This window comes from Pongo abelii, chromosome 2 (genome assembly GCF_028885655.2).
Source record: "Pongo abelii isolate AG06213 chromosome 2, NHGRI_mPonAbe1-v2.0_pri, whole genome shotgun sequence".
In the NCBI taxonomy this organism is placed as follows: domain Eukaryota; kingdom Metazoa; phylum Chordata; class Mammalia; order Primates; family Hominidae; genus Pongo; species Pongo abelii.
Window position 1 is genome coordinate 10,416,319 of NC_085928.1, and position 14,907 is coordinate 10,431,225.

The following is a 14,907-nucleotide window of genomic DNA, read 5'->3' on the forward strand; positions in this document are numbered from 1 at the left end:
ATATTCCTGTGAAAAAAATTTGAGCATATTTGTTTCTCTCTACCTGATTTCTCCAAAATTCAGAAATTATCTGTGAATAGCTTAACTTGTGGCAATATAGTTATTTGCTTAAGTGTAATAAGAATCTGTTTTCTTTTGTAACAGGACACAGTTGGAGAAATTGGCTATTTTACCAAGGCTTTGACTGGAATGGTGTGTTTTCCTTTAAGGAATTAAACTTGACTTAGAGAGCCAATAAAAGGCCCTTGAGAAAAATGGTCTCATACCTTGTGTACACAGTCCCTGTACAGGTTTCTTGACTTGTGGTAAGTGAAGAATGTCACTACCTAACAGGCCCAGGAGCCCCAGGTAATCTTGGAACCTCAAGAGGAGCCCCAAGTTATCTTGGAGCCTCAAGAGGAGAGGAATTCACTCAACTCTTAGGTATTTGATGGTACAAACTCATGGCTGGGCTCAGCTTTAAAAAAGTCTTATCTGAGATTCCTTATGGAACAGAGTTCCATCAAAGCCAATTAAAAAGTCTATGTGAAAAATAATTATTCTTGCTGTATTTTATACAAATAATTAGGCCAAGTGTATTAAAGCAAATCAGTTTTAACTGTGATTTGTCTTTAGTAAAAATAGGAAACTGGAGAGAGAAATTACATTTCAAGAACTATGGTACACTTGTTATTAGATTCTAGTCTTATAGGTTATTTTTGAGTTTTTTCCTGCAACTTAGGCTGACCCTGCTTATTCCTGTGAACTAACCAGTGATCTTTGGCTGCTGCTCAAAAAAAAACAAAAAAACAAAAAAACAAAAAGGATGAGTAATGTAAAAAGCTGGATCAGTATTCTAATTCCGGACACATTGGAATCAGCTAGAAACCCCATATCAGCTTGGTTCCAACAGTTGCCCAGTTTATGGAAAGCTTTCTTATTTAGTCTACTTGGAATAATTTTTACTTATTTTGCTTTACTGTTTTGGAATATATTGCTGTTGTACTCTTTGTGTAGGAATGCAAGACAAGCTTACACAACGTTTTCTTAAATTAAACACTTAATAATCTTCCAGATATCACCTTTTGTTGGAACTCAAGAGTTACGAATGGCCCTCAGCATACCAATGCTTTCTGACTGAGCTCTTCTCTACCATTAAGACCCAATAGTTGGGCAGGAATATCATCGCCCCTATTCAGCCTGAAGACGTTATGGAAGATGGGTCTTCATCCTTCTGCAACCCTTAGAATTAAGGGTTCTCTTATAACAGGGATAGGGAAAATGTCAGAAGACTTTGAACCAGAGCAACTCCATCTTGAATAGGGGCCGGGTGAAATGAGGCTGAGATCTACTGGGCTGCGTCCCCAGGTGGTTAGTCATTCTAAGTCACAGGATGAGATAGGAAGTCAGCACAAGATACAGGTCATAAAGACCTTGCTGATAAAACAGATTGCAATAAAGAAACCAGCCCAAATCCACCAAAACCAAGATGGTGACAAGAGTGATCTCTGGTCGTCCTCACTGTTACACTCCCACCAGTGCTATGACAGTTTACAGATGCCATGGCAATATCAAGAAGTTACCCTATATGGTCTAAAAAGGGGCAGCATAAGTAATCCGCTCCTTGTTTAGCATATAATCAAGAAATAACCATAAAAAATAGGTGACCAGCAGCCTCAGGACTGCTCTGTCTATGGAGTAGCCATTCTTTTATTCTTTCACTTTCCTAGTAAACTTGCTTTCACTTTACTCTATGAACTCTCTTCTGAATTCTTTCTTGTGCGGGATCCAAGAACCTTCTCTTGGTGTCTGGATTCGGACCCCTTTCTGGTAACACTTGTATGAAACTTGGAAATCACCAGAAAGTACAAAAAAGCAGAAGTAAATAAATGGATCCCCCTGGGCCGCAAGTCAGTTTCTATGAACAATTTTGTTTATTTCCTTCTAGTCTTTCTTTCACGCACATTTTCCCATTTGTGGTTGAGAACATGCAACCTGTGACCTCAACTCTGTAACCTGTCTTTCCCCCCCTCTACATTTTAACCATCTGCATTTTTTCATGTGATCAGAAACTCTTTAATCATCATTTTAGTGACTGCACAATGTTCCATCATATGGATATGCCATAATTTTTTCCACTCTTCCTTATCCCAGAACATGTGGGTTTTTTCTAGCTTTGTTTATTATGAGTGATTCTGTCTTGGGCATCTTTGTGCAGAGAGTGCTCATATGTCAGATTAGTTCTCTGAGACAGATTCCTCGCACTGAAATTGTAGGAGTTAAAATAACTATTTTAAGGGTATTGCTACATATCGCCAAATTACTTTGAAAAAATCTACGCCAATTTATACTCTCACTAGCAAAGTAGGACAGTACTTGTTCCAGTTTTTTTGTTTGTTTTTTAGAGATGGAGCCTTGCTCTGTCACCCAGGCTGGAGTGCAGTGGTGTAATCATTGCTTGCCACTGGAGCTCTTGGGCTCCAGTCCTCCTGCCTCAGCTTCCTGAGTAGCTGGGACTACAGGTAAGGTTCCAGTTTTGTTGCACAGATGTTCCTTGAGTTGCGATGGGGCTATGTCCTGATAAACCCACAGTAAATTGAAAATATTGTTAAGTTGAAAATGCATTTAATCCACCTAACCTACTGAACATCAGAGCTTAGCTTAGTCTGCCTTAAACATGCTCGGAACACTTACATCAGCCTACGATTGGGTAAAATCATCTAACACACAGCCTATTTTTTAATAGTGTTGAATAGCTCATATACTGCATATGGCTAGCCCGGGAAAAGATCAAAATTCAAATTCAAAGTATGTCAAAATTGTGATGGTTTCACACCATCATAAAGTTGAAAAATTGTAAGTTGAACTATCCTAAGTCAGAGACCATCTGTATTTATTTTGGCAGTATGTATATGCATGTTGGGGTGTCGAGGGGAGAGTTAGCACATATCTCACGTGTTTATCTGGCTCTAGGAAAGGGAGAAATCGCCCTGCGCCCCCACCGCACTACAGGGGGCTTCCTCCAAGCTGCATAATCAGCTGCCTGCTTCTCCCCAGTCCCCGCCCCCTCTGCATTCCTCCCGATTTGCCTAAACCTGGTGCAAACTCTGTCCCTCTCCTGTGACAGTTCAACCCTCACTCCTTTTGCCTGTCTGCCCCACCCTCCTCGGAGGCTGGGTCTATTGTTCCAGGACACCCACGCACTGTGTTCAAATCCTGCTCCTGCCCCCTGCCCTAACGTCTGCCTGTGTGACCTGGGCAAGTTATTTCATCTCCTGTGCCTCCATTTCTTCCTCCGTAAGTGGTGATAAAAATCGTGCCTACCTCCTTGGGCTGTTGTAAGAGTTAAAGGAATTCAACATATGTGAAGCATGAGCACATAGTAAGCGCTGATTTGTGTTGGAACCATCTGCTTCCATTGCAGGGGGTTTGTAGACTTTATTATAGGTTTGGGCCCCGCGGGGAGCCTGTGGCCCTGTCTATCTTCTACCTCTCTGTGTTCCCAGCAGGGCAAACAGAGCGGGCCCTTCATCCTCCACAAGAGTGGCTTCTGTGGTGACACCAACGCCTGGTATGTGGATGCAGCTCCAGTAAGCTCTCCGTACCTCCCGCCCTTTGAGCCCAAAAGTGATTGTTTTCATCACCCCAGGCAGGTTTTGGGGAAGCTGACAGCAGAGAATGGCTGGCAGGATCATCGGTCAGCTAAATGTTCTCAGGGCAGCTGGGTCCTGCCTTTTACAGGCAGAGAGGAAACAGTCTCCAAGTCAGAGGCTCCCAGAGGAGTGCTCAGCGGAGGCTCCCACTGTCTTGCACCACCCAGGGAGGCTGCCACTGGGCCCTTCCTTTTAGGATGCCAGCAGCTGTGGTACTGACCCATGTGGAGAGTGGTCAGGCCAGCAGGGGATGGACTAGCCAAGTCTGTCTAGGGGAGCCAGGTGCTCACGGGATGGGTTACCCAAGGGCTAATAACTGACCAAGCCTTTCAGATGATGCAGTCTGAGGCCAAGCACTCCCTTGTATCTCAGACCTAGAACTGGCCTCCCTGTCTGCCAGCCACTTTCACTGTTTAAGCATGAAGGATTTAGCCCAGGTTGGTAGGGGGAGTGGCTCTCAGCACGATCTCCAGGACTGCCCCACAGTGGGCCTGCCCTCCCGCCACCACGGGGAAGCCAGGGAATCTGAAAGCCCGGATGTTCCTGCTGGAACCACACCAGCAGCCCTTGGAAGTCCCACTGCTACTCTCAACCCTCGGAGCTGTGACCATGTGCACTCAGGCAAGATGTGATGTGGACAGCAGGAGGGAGGCCCCAACAGGCTCTGCTTTCACTGGAAGCCTTGTCATGGAGACACTGGGTTTCGGCTGCAGCAAAAGCACTGGCAGGGCCTCTTGCTCTTTTCTGTGTTCTGGATCTCAGCCAGTGCATGTGAGTGGCTAAAGCAGAAATCCTACCCAGAACTGGGACTGTGAGGGAGCCTGGGAAAGGCTGAGCCCACCTCCAGCTTCTGCGTCATGGGGAGCACAGCAGAGGATGTCTTTCTCCACCTGCTTCATCCACCCAAGTGCTGTCGTCCTGCCATCGAGGGGCGTCAACTGTCCTCTCTGACTTAGTGACATCTGTCTCCTGTGACAGACAGGATCATTTGCTCCCAGGGGTGGGGTAGTGTCAGGCCCCGGGGAATTCAGACCAAGACCTGCTCCCCCCTGCCTCTCCCTTGGTAAAGTTGGGAGAATATCTCTCCCTTTTTCTTGTACTTTTCTCACAACCAGGTCCCTTGGACTCTTATCTTCAAGCACCAGTGCTCTTAAAAATATTTCCTGCAAATAGAGACAGTGCTGTCCCCAAGAGGAATTCTGGAGATGAAAAGATTTTCCATCTCATTACAGGTGTAATTGCTCTTTTCTCCCTTTGTTTGCAAGCCATAGAAATGCACACAGATGGCTTACGCAAGAAAAGGAATTTACTGGCTCATAGAACTAAAAAGTCTGAGGTGGACTTTAGGTGTGGCTGGATGCAGGTGCTTCAATGATGTCATCAGCCCTCTCTCTTTTCTCCTTGTCTCTGCTCTGCTTTCCTCCACAGTGCTCAGGAAAAAAACTCCCAAAGAGGTGGCAAAATGTCATTATCAACTCTTTGTTTTCATTTCACAAGATTGGTCATCCCAGCAGAAAGAACATGTCTGCTTCCCAAGAGTTCTCACCAAACTCCCAGAGTGGATTCTTATTGGCCCAGCTTAGGTCAATATCCCTAAGTCAAACACTGATTGGCTGGGCCTGGATCAGGTGCCTGCCTCTGATTGCACCGTGATGGGCCCCATCTGGCCCCCGGAATGGAGGATGATGGACAGATGCTGTTGCCACACGGCCTGCTGCGATTTTCTCCATTGCAACTGCCCAACCTCTGTCCCACTCACTGGATCCATCCTCAGTGCTCTGCTCCTCCTTAATGTACCCGGGGATGGCACCTGCTTCCCAGGTTGTTGTGGGCAGCAGAGCACTGGTGGGGTGGGGTTTCCAGATGGGCATTATGGGCTTGGCCCTGGGACATGCCTTGCTTTCAGGCCCCCTCCTCAGTGTCCCCTCTCCTGGGCTTTGAGATTAGGGGCCGTTCCAGAACAGTGAGGGGTGAGGCAGGATAGAGAAATCCTGGTTGTCACGTGGAAGGCACCCCCCTGTTATCACTGGGGGTGGCGTGGACATATGGAGGCTCCACCTTAAGGCCACCCCACCTGTTGTGGTCCTTGCATTCACCAGCTTGTTTCTATCATGTCCTGAAGCACATTCACACCAGCACAGGGCCGGAGATGCCAAGAGCTCCCGCAGCTCCCTGAAGACTCTGCTTCCAGGGGGGGTTTTGGAAAAAATCTTCCCTACTACCCTCAGCTTTTCCTCTCTGTCCCTCCCACAGTGGTCAGCATTCACTTTCTAAAGCTTGGCCTGACTTCACTCCAGGCTGGAGCCTCTGTGGATGTCTCTGCTGCGTGGCCTCTGGTGACTGAATCTACACATCTGTTCTGAATTCACCATGGGCTGCTGGCCACTAGCATTTAGGCCAGTTAGGCCCTTCCTGACTGTGGGCCTTCCCCTGGGGGCCCTGGTAGGAGCCCTCTGCCTCCTTTAGACCCCACTCCCATCCCCTGGGGCCACCTACTTCTGTCTTGCAGGGCATCTGCTTCTATATCACTCTGCAACCATACTTCCCTGGTCTGCCTGTCCCGCTCCCTCAGAGATGCTGTTCCCGGTGACTCTTGCGGGATGACAGAGCACCATCAAAACAATGCCTTAAGACAACAGCAGTCACATTGTTGTCTCTAGTGGGTGGTGCTGGACTGGGCTGGCTCGGCATCTCCCGTGTGGTTGCTGCCAAGTGCAGACGTGGGGCCAGCTGGGCTGGCTGCGTATCTGCGTGGTCTTAGGGCTCCTCTGTGTGTCTCTGAGCCTGGGCTATTTGGGCTTCCTCTCAGCATGGTGGCCTCAGGCAGCTGGACTGACAGTGTGGTGGCTCAGGGCTTCTAGGGCTTGTCCTCCGGGGAGCAGACACCATGGCACGTTTTATGATCCAGGCTTGGAAGTCAAGGAGCATCACTTCTGCCATATCTGTTGGTTTAAACAGCTACAAAACCCACAAATCCCAGTCATTTGTAAGAAGAGCAGGTGGGACAGGAGATCTTGTCATGGTCGTCTTTGGACAGCTCCTTTGCACAGGTGAGGAGGGAGGAAGACACATCTCTGGGTCCCCAGGAGTGGCCAGCACAGAGTCAGCCCCAGCCACGCCCAGGGAATTCTATGCCCCTTCCCCATGTTGGGGGAAATCACAAATTCTTCCTCAGTGAAGAAAGTTTACACCCCCATAGCATCTGAGGGTCAAAGGTGGCTTCCAGGAACCCGATTTGTCCTCCCTAGCTCCCTCTGGGACCCGTTGTCTGCAGCCCTGGGGAGTGGAGCCTGCGTGGTCTCCTGAGCATCACCCCAGTGTTGCTCTTCCTACCTCCAGGGAGATCCTGAGAGAGCCTGAGTGTGCCCGGTGTGCATCTCAGCCCCACTGCTTTGGAGCTGGGAGACCCTGACACACAACTTAACCTGAGTCTCCATTTCTGCACTTGCAAAATGGAGATAATAATCCCCTCTTCTTAGAGCTGCGGCCAGGATCGATGGAGATAATAGATGAGAAAATGCTTGGCTGGGGCCAAAGTGCAGTCTCAGCAAGAGTGTTCTTCCCCAGCACCCCTCCCACCTGATGCAGGACTTAATGAGAGCTGGCTGCTCCCTGGGATCTTTAATTAATTGTCCCAGCCCCACAGCCCCAGTGCTAGCAGATTAAACCCAGCCACGGTGGGAAGTAGGCTGTGGACCGCTTTGGATGCAAATGCCTGAAGCAAAGGATTTCTGCCTGTGAAATGGCTGAGTGGGTGATTTTAGAGCAGCTGCGCCCGGGGCTGCCCCCAGGGAGATGAGCCTCCGAGCCCTCAGCAGAATCAGTGCAGCCAGAGGGTGCCCTTTTCTTACCAACTCATCTCCGGTGCCTGTGGGGTGGGAACCTCAGCCTGCCAGCCCCAGCCCCAGCCCCAGCTCCAGCGTGCCTTGGCCAGCCCCAGAAACAGGAGGGAGGATGCAGGCAGATCAGTTCCACAGTGACCTAGAGGTAACCATCCAGGTTCCCTCCAGGTTCCCCAGCTGTTTCGTTCCCGAGGTGATGCTGGGCCGCCCTCTGCCCTCCAGCTCCTCCTGCATCAGACCTCGGCCTGGCCTTTGCTGTCCCCATGGCTTGGGATACTGTTTACTGGCTGTCACAGCAGGGCGGTCTCCTCTGCAGCCTTCAGGGCTCCATGTGAGTGTCTGTCGTCAAGGGACACCCTTCCAGGCGCCCCCAGGCTGCTCTCTGCCTCACCTGCAGAGCTCCTGCAGCAGAGCTTGGAAAGCTCCCTCTGACTTGGTGTTTTGTCACCTCGCCCACTGGTTGTCAGCCCCATGGAAGCCTGGTGTCGGTGCCTGGGACCAGCTACAGGGGCTCTCAGGAGGGTCTGGACCAGGTCTGGGGCAGGGAGGGAGGAGCAGGAGCAGGCAGAGGGGACACCGAGCTTCACAGCTGGCACAAGGACAGCCAGGACTCCCTTTGGGCCTGGGACTGGAGTAGACCAGAGCTGTCCTGAGCAGGGGGTTGTCCAGGCCTGTGTGGCTCAGTCATAGGACATGGGCCTGGGGAGGATGGCACAGGGGTTCTGTCTGTCTGCAGCTGGGGGTGATGCTGAGCAAGTCTGGTTACAGCCCCTAGCAGCTGGGCAGTGCATCCTTCCATGAAGCAGGTCTGAGGCACATCCCTGCATCTCCCACAGAGGTAAGTACCTTCACCTCTAAGTAGACAAAGCACTTGTAACATAGTGGGTGCTTAGTTACTCTTTGGCTGGCTGTATAGGATCTAGTCCCTACCAAGAACCCCAATTCTGATAACTTTTGGTTGTCCATGTCTGAGTCCCTGTTCTGCAGGAAACGACACCCACACTATGGAGCCCAGGGTCCTGTGCTGGGAGCTTCCAGCAGCCTCTGTGCCTCCTCCTCCCCACTGGCCAGGGGGTCCCACTGTGTCTATCATGGATGAAGAGGTGAAGGTGTGGGCCCCAGGATGTGGCGCTCCAACCTCTGTGCTCACTGCCACGCTCAGCATGGCTCCCTGGGAGCCTGACCCTGAGGTGTGGCGTGGACGAACCCTGGGCTGGGCTTCCTCCCTTTGTCCCTAGCCTGCACCCAGCACGAGCGCCTCTGGGAAACACCCCAATCCCCAGGACAGTCTGAGTTCCTGCACCCTTCAGCCTGGGCTTGCCTGAAGATGGCTGTGTCTTTCAGCACCTGCATCTTCAGTGACTGCCCAGACTCCCCGCAGCCCCCACTCCCCACCTCCCTGGGCCCACGGTATGAAGCCACACTCAAGGCAGCCCAAGTCCCAGTAGCAGCGCCACACATTCCCAGAATGCTTACTCTGTGCCAAATTCAGCCTGTGCCTCTCCACAGCCAATCCTGCACTTGCCGGCCCCTAACTCTGTAGCTGCACACAGGCCTGGGCACTTGAGACTCCAGACTCGCCACCGGCTCCTCAGAGCCCCTGCTCAGGTCACCTGTGTAAGGAGAACACAGTGCCAATGCAGCACAGCATAGTGACACCCAGCCTGCCTGGATTTAGCCCCCACCCTACCTAGCGGTTCTGGAGCCGCCACTGTGACCCATGCAGGGCCGAGCATCCCAGGTGTGTGCAGAGCCCCTGACCCGGGGGTGTCACTGCTCTGTGGGACTGTCATAGTGATACAGGAATAGAATCGAGGGACATAAGAGGCAGCTCTGCCAGCACAGACCATCAGTAGCATCCAGCTTGGGGTTGCACAGCATCAGAAAAGCCTTCCTGGAGGAGATGGAGTCTGAGCTGCCTCTTTAGGGTATCTTTTAACAAGAAGAGGACCAAAAGGGTGGGCCAAGCTGGGGGCGCAGAGGTGTGGGCTGTTTTCAGAACAGCCACCACAAGAACAGCTTTGGGTGAGCTGTGGGGGTGGGAGGTCAGGCTGTAGAGATGTGGCTGCTGCTGGGGCCCCTGTGCCTGCTGACGGGGTGCCTCTGGTACCTGGAACCAGGTGGAGCAGGTGGGAGTGGTCTGATGGGGATAATGCCTATCTGGTCGCCCCAAAAGCCCTTGGAATCCTCACTCAGAGTCCAAGGACACCCTTCAAGCTGGCCCTGCCCATCCCTCCAGGCTCTCACCAGGGCTTCCCCACATCTGTGTTCCCCAGACACTCTGGCCTTCTCTCAGGCCCTCCCAGCCACTGCTGGGCCTTAGCACTTCTGGAGTGCTCTCCTCTGCTCCTCTGCACCCCCACTACCAAGTCTTTGCCCAGTTAACTGCATCTCATCCTTTGGGTTTGCGTGTCATCTGCGCTGGCTCAGGAAGCCCTTCCTGGCCCCAAATGGGATGAGCCTGCCCTGTCCCCTCTCCCGAGGGGCTCGCACATCTTGGTGCTCTCACGGTGGTATGCCCTGTGACTCTTAGAGTTCCTGGAGCACTGCAGGGACTCAGGAAATACTTGCCATGGGAGTGGAAGAGCGAATGGATGGATGAGTCACCATTCGTGTGGTGACCTGAGGGCTAGCTGGATCCCAGGCCAGACAAAGAGCCCAGGAGAGTGGGGTCTGGGTCTCCTCACCTTCATTGTGTCCTTGGCACCTACCAGGCGTCCAGAGTCTAGCAGGCACTCAATAAGTATGTGATGAGATCGTATTTTGGTGTGTTAAAAATTATTTTTTTGTCTATCCTAATTCCTCTTTGACTAGTAGTTCTTCCCCTATTAAAACTTGACCATGGGCCGGGCGCAGTGGCTCACGCCTGTAATCCCAGTACTTTGGGAGGCAGAGGCAGGCGGATCAGGAGGTCAGGAGATTGAGACCATCCTGGCTAACAAGGTGAAACCCCGTCTCTACTAAAAATACAAAAAATTAGCCGGGCGTCGTGGCAGGCACCTGTAGTCCCAGCTACTCGGGAGGCTGAGGCAGGAGAATGGCATGAACCCAGGAGGCGGAGCTTGCGGTGAGCCGAGATCGCGCTACTGCAGTCCAGCCTGGGCAACAGAGAGAGACTCCGTCTCAAACAAACAAACAAACAAAACTTGACTATGAGACATCCAGTCGCCTTATGGAGGAAAGTTACTGCAGCTGAACAAGAGTTAGAGTCTTAGTTTTTCCATTTCAGGAGTCAGTGCTTTTAATTTGCAAGAGCCTGGTGTGCCCCTATCAAATGCCCTGAGGGTCTCAAAGCTTCTCAGAGACATGAAGGAGCAGGTGTGGAGCCAGTGACAGCTTCTCCCTCTCAGGAGGAAACAGAGTCTCTGGGGCTGGAGAAGCAGGAGGGGGTGCGTCGATTAGCTTTTACGGCATAGCAAGCCTTCCCAAAACCCAGGGGCCGAAGGCAGCACAACTGACAGTAATTTTTTCATTGTTCTGTGGGTTGCCTGGGGAGTTCTGGTCTCCGTGGGCTCAGCTGGGGCTGGATCATTGTGGCAGCCTTGCTCACATGTCTGGGTGGCCACTGAGAGGCCCGGGGATGGGTGCCAGTCTTTTATCCTCAAGAAGCCCAGCCCAGGCTTCTTCCCTGGGCAGTCTCAGAGGGCTGGAAAGCCAGGCTCTTTTCCAGTCTCTTCTTGCATCATTTGCTAGCGTCCCCTTGGCCAGGCCCAGGCTGGGGGCTAGAATGAAGGAGCCGCTACTCTCCTGACATGAGAAGCAGAGCACACAGTCATCTTGCGAGGGGGTGAGCATAGGGGAGTAAAGACATTTGTGACCTTTTTATTTGCAACTCACCGCAGGGAGAGGAGGAGGATTTGAGTGAGACAGACCTGTGTCCTGCGAAGGCTCTATGCCCTGCCAGCGTCTTCTGGGTGGAGCTGGGGAGCAGGGATGGTAGAAGCCGGGGGGAGGAGTTGGGGGATCCAGAGAGATGGCTGTCTTTGTAGCATTTTCTGGAAGACAACATGGCTCAGGAGTGGCAGACAAGGCGGGGTGGATGGGGTACAGAACACCAGGGAACGGACACAGTGGGTATTACTACTGGACCCCGGTGTGGGGTGAACAGGACACAGAGCTATCTGGGGACCTAGGCCTGGAGACAAGAGGGCCAGCAGAGAGCCCAGGAGAAACCAGGGAGGGCAAACCAAGATGCAAAATGGAACACTTCCAGGTCCCCAGGGGCAGGGGAAGCACAGGCAGGGGTCCAAAACCCCACTTGCCATCTGGGTGGGTGACATTGCTGGGTGGATGACATTGCCGGGTGGGTGACACTGTTGGGTGGATGACACCGCCGGGTAGATGACACCAGTGGGTGGGTGACACTGGCGGGGGGATGACACTGGCGGGTGGGATGACACTGACAGGCAAGTGACACTGGCAGGTGGGTGACACTGGGAGGGGGTGACACTGGCAGGTGGGTGACACTGGTGGAGGGATGACACTGGCAGGGGTGACACTGGTGGGATTGACACTGGTGAGGGGGTGACATTGGCAGGGGGATGACACTGGCAGGAGGAGGAAACTGGTGGGGAGATGACACTGCTGGGTGGGTGACACTGGTGGGGGATGACACTGCTGGGTGGGTGACACTGGTGAGTGGGTGACACTGGCTGGGGGTGACACTGGTGGGTGGGTGACACTGGCTGGGGGGTGACACTGGTGGGTGGGTGACACTGGCTGGGGGTGACACTGCTGGGTGGGTGTCACTGGCAGGTGGATGACACTGGTGGGGGGATGACACTGCTTGGTGAGTGACACCAGTGGGTGGGTGACACTGGCAGGGGGATGACATTGCCGGGTGAGTGACATTGGTGGGGGGATGACACCTCTGGGGGAATGACACTGCTGAGTGCACAACACTGCCAGGGGGATGGATGCTGCGGGGGGATGGACACTGCTGGGTGAGGGACTCTCGATAGCCTAGAGCAGGGCTTAGCCAGGGACATCTTTTTTTTTTTTTTTTTTTTTTTACACAATGACAAATGTTTAGATATGCTGCTGGAGATTTAAACAATTAAATAGTCCTAGTGATCTGTTTCCACAACAGGGGACGTCATTCTGAGGTGTTTTCTATCAGACACAAAGTCAGCTTCTCTGTCTTTGTGTGAATCTTTTACTAATTTGAGGACACAAACATTTTAAATAACACTTTGATATGGAATTCATATTCCTTAAAATTTACCTTTTAAAAATAAACAATTCAGTGGGTTTTTTTTGTGGCAGTCACCAATATCCAATCCCAGAACATGTCACCCCCAAAAAGAAACAACAACCATGCCCCATGGCCTATCCCCATGCCCTTGAACCCACCAATCTACTTTCTGTCTGCAGGGACGCACTATTCTGGACCTTTCGTACAGAATGGAATTTGTCTTGCAGGCGGTGTGGTCCCATGCCTGGCTTCCTTCACCACCCATAGGGGTTTCAGGGCTCCCGACGCTGTGCCGCAACACTTCATTCTTTGATTCTTTTTTTTTTTTTGAGATGGAGTTTTGCTCTTGATGTCCAGGCTGGAGTGCAATGGTGCAATCTCAGCTCACCACAACCTCTGCCTCCCAGGTTCAAGTGATTCTCCTGCCTCAGCCTCCTGAGTAACTGGGATTAGAGGCATGAGCCACCACGCTCAGTTAATTTTGTATTTTTAGTAGAGACGGGGTTTCTCCACATTGGTCAGGCTGGTCTTGAACTCCCAACCTCAGGCGATCCCCCAGCCTCGGCCTCCCATACTGCTGGGATTACAGGCATAAGCCACCATGCCCGGCTGATTCTTTTATGGTTGAGTAATAATCCACCCCGTGGATGTGCCACGTTGCATCCACCCCTTCAGCAGTTGATGGACATTTGAGTGGTTTCTACTGTTTCCACTTCTATGTCTTTACAAGTGTTTTAATAAATCTTTGTCTAAGCATTTTCCCTTAATGCTTCAATTTTGAAACACTAGAAAATCTTATTATCTGTATACCATATACTTTGTAAAATTTGCCTTTTTCTACAAGTTCCTCACGTAATGCAAATGCACAGCTTCTTGCAGAACTATTGCTACAGGGCCATCAGCATGTGACACTAGGGGACTGTGCCATTTCATCCTTGTGTGGGTCTGGGTCACAGCCACCCATGTGCTGTGCTCCCTGGCTGCCTCTTTTGTGAAAAAGAGGGCGAGGAGGACCAGCGAGGAGACACGCCCACTCCAGAGGAACACCTCCTCCCACAGGTGGGTACTTTGTCGGGGGAGCCATATTCACACTTCAGCATACTTAAGGCAAGAGAATATTAATGCCTATTTTACAGATGGGAAAACTGAGACAAAGACAAGTCCAGAGGTAGCAAGAGGCTGAGCTGAGATGCACCTCAGGATTGCCCTGGAGGCGTCCCCCGCTCAAGGCTGCCTCCTGCACAGCCCAACAGCCTCTAGCAGGCAGGTCCATGAAAGGGACCCTCAGCCTCGGCCTCGAAGGAGGATCAGCCCATTTAGCATCCCTCTCCTCTTCTCCAGCTGCCCTAAGGGAGGAAACCTCTACTTAATCTTCAAAGAGACAACTTAACTACAGGTAATATAGAGTGTTTAGCTTATAAAGCGAAACTTACTGGAGTCTTCCCCTTGGGTACTGGAATCCACTTTCCCAATGCACTGCCTTATCCAAACCGCCAGGACAGGCAGTGAGGCAGCTCTAGGGGATGAGGGCTGGGCATGTGTATAAAATCCCTGACCACCCCCCCAGAGCCTTGGGAAGCTGAGAGTAGATGTGTGCCGATCACCACCACCTGAGGGTTCCAGGACACAGACATCATCATCCCTGTTCTACAGAGGAGGAAATGGAGCCCTCTATGCAAGTTACGTTCTTCATCACACCATGGCTCTTGAAGGGCGGGGGTCTCACTGGGCTCCCTGTGTCTCATGTCCTACACAAGGCCTGGCTCCGAGGAGGGGCTGCACAACCTTCCTGCACAAGAATGAAAGCGGGAGCGAAGCAGTGACTGCATGAGAGTCCATGGAATGCCCAGGACCAGCACTCAGGGCCTTTGTCTTCTGGTCCAAGCACCAGGGAGCAGATATGAGCAGCTTCGGCAAGACCTGGCTCAGCTGAATGAAGTCGAGTGTCTTAGGTCATGAACAGTACAGAAAGAGCTGTCCCTCTTCAGAGCCGAGCGCTGCGGGGAGGGAGAGTGTGGTGAGAGTCATCACCTCCAGCTCCGCTCCCCTGGCCAGAGCGGACTGGGCAGGACAGCCCTGAGGAGGGGCCACTGGACAACAGAGGTCGAGAGCAGCCTCCCTGGGGTCTGTCTGTTCCGCTCTCCGGTTTTGTCAAAGATCATTTGAAAACTGGTCACAACAATATTTCCTGCTTCTTCTCAGCAGCAGTCAAAGGCCCTATCCATGATATTATATATAA

The 14,907-nt window shown here is 51.8% G+C and overlaps 1 long non-coding RNA gene across 1 annotated transcript in view; it reads left to right on the top strand.

Annotated features, from left to right (window-relative positions):
- The first annotated feature begins 8,991 nt into the window (after positions 1–8,991).
- LOC103890078 (uncharacterized) overlaps positions 8,992–14,907 on the top strand; it is a 74,158-nt gene continuing 68,242 nt past the window's right edge. The window contains exon 1 of the long non-coding RNA XR_002914495.3: positions 8,992–9,215. This is a non-coding gene — a long non-coding RNA (uncharacterized LOC103890078). The remainder of the gene's footprint in view (positions 9,216–14,907) is intronic.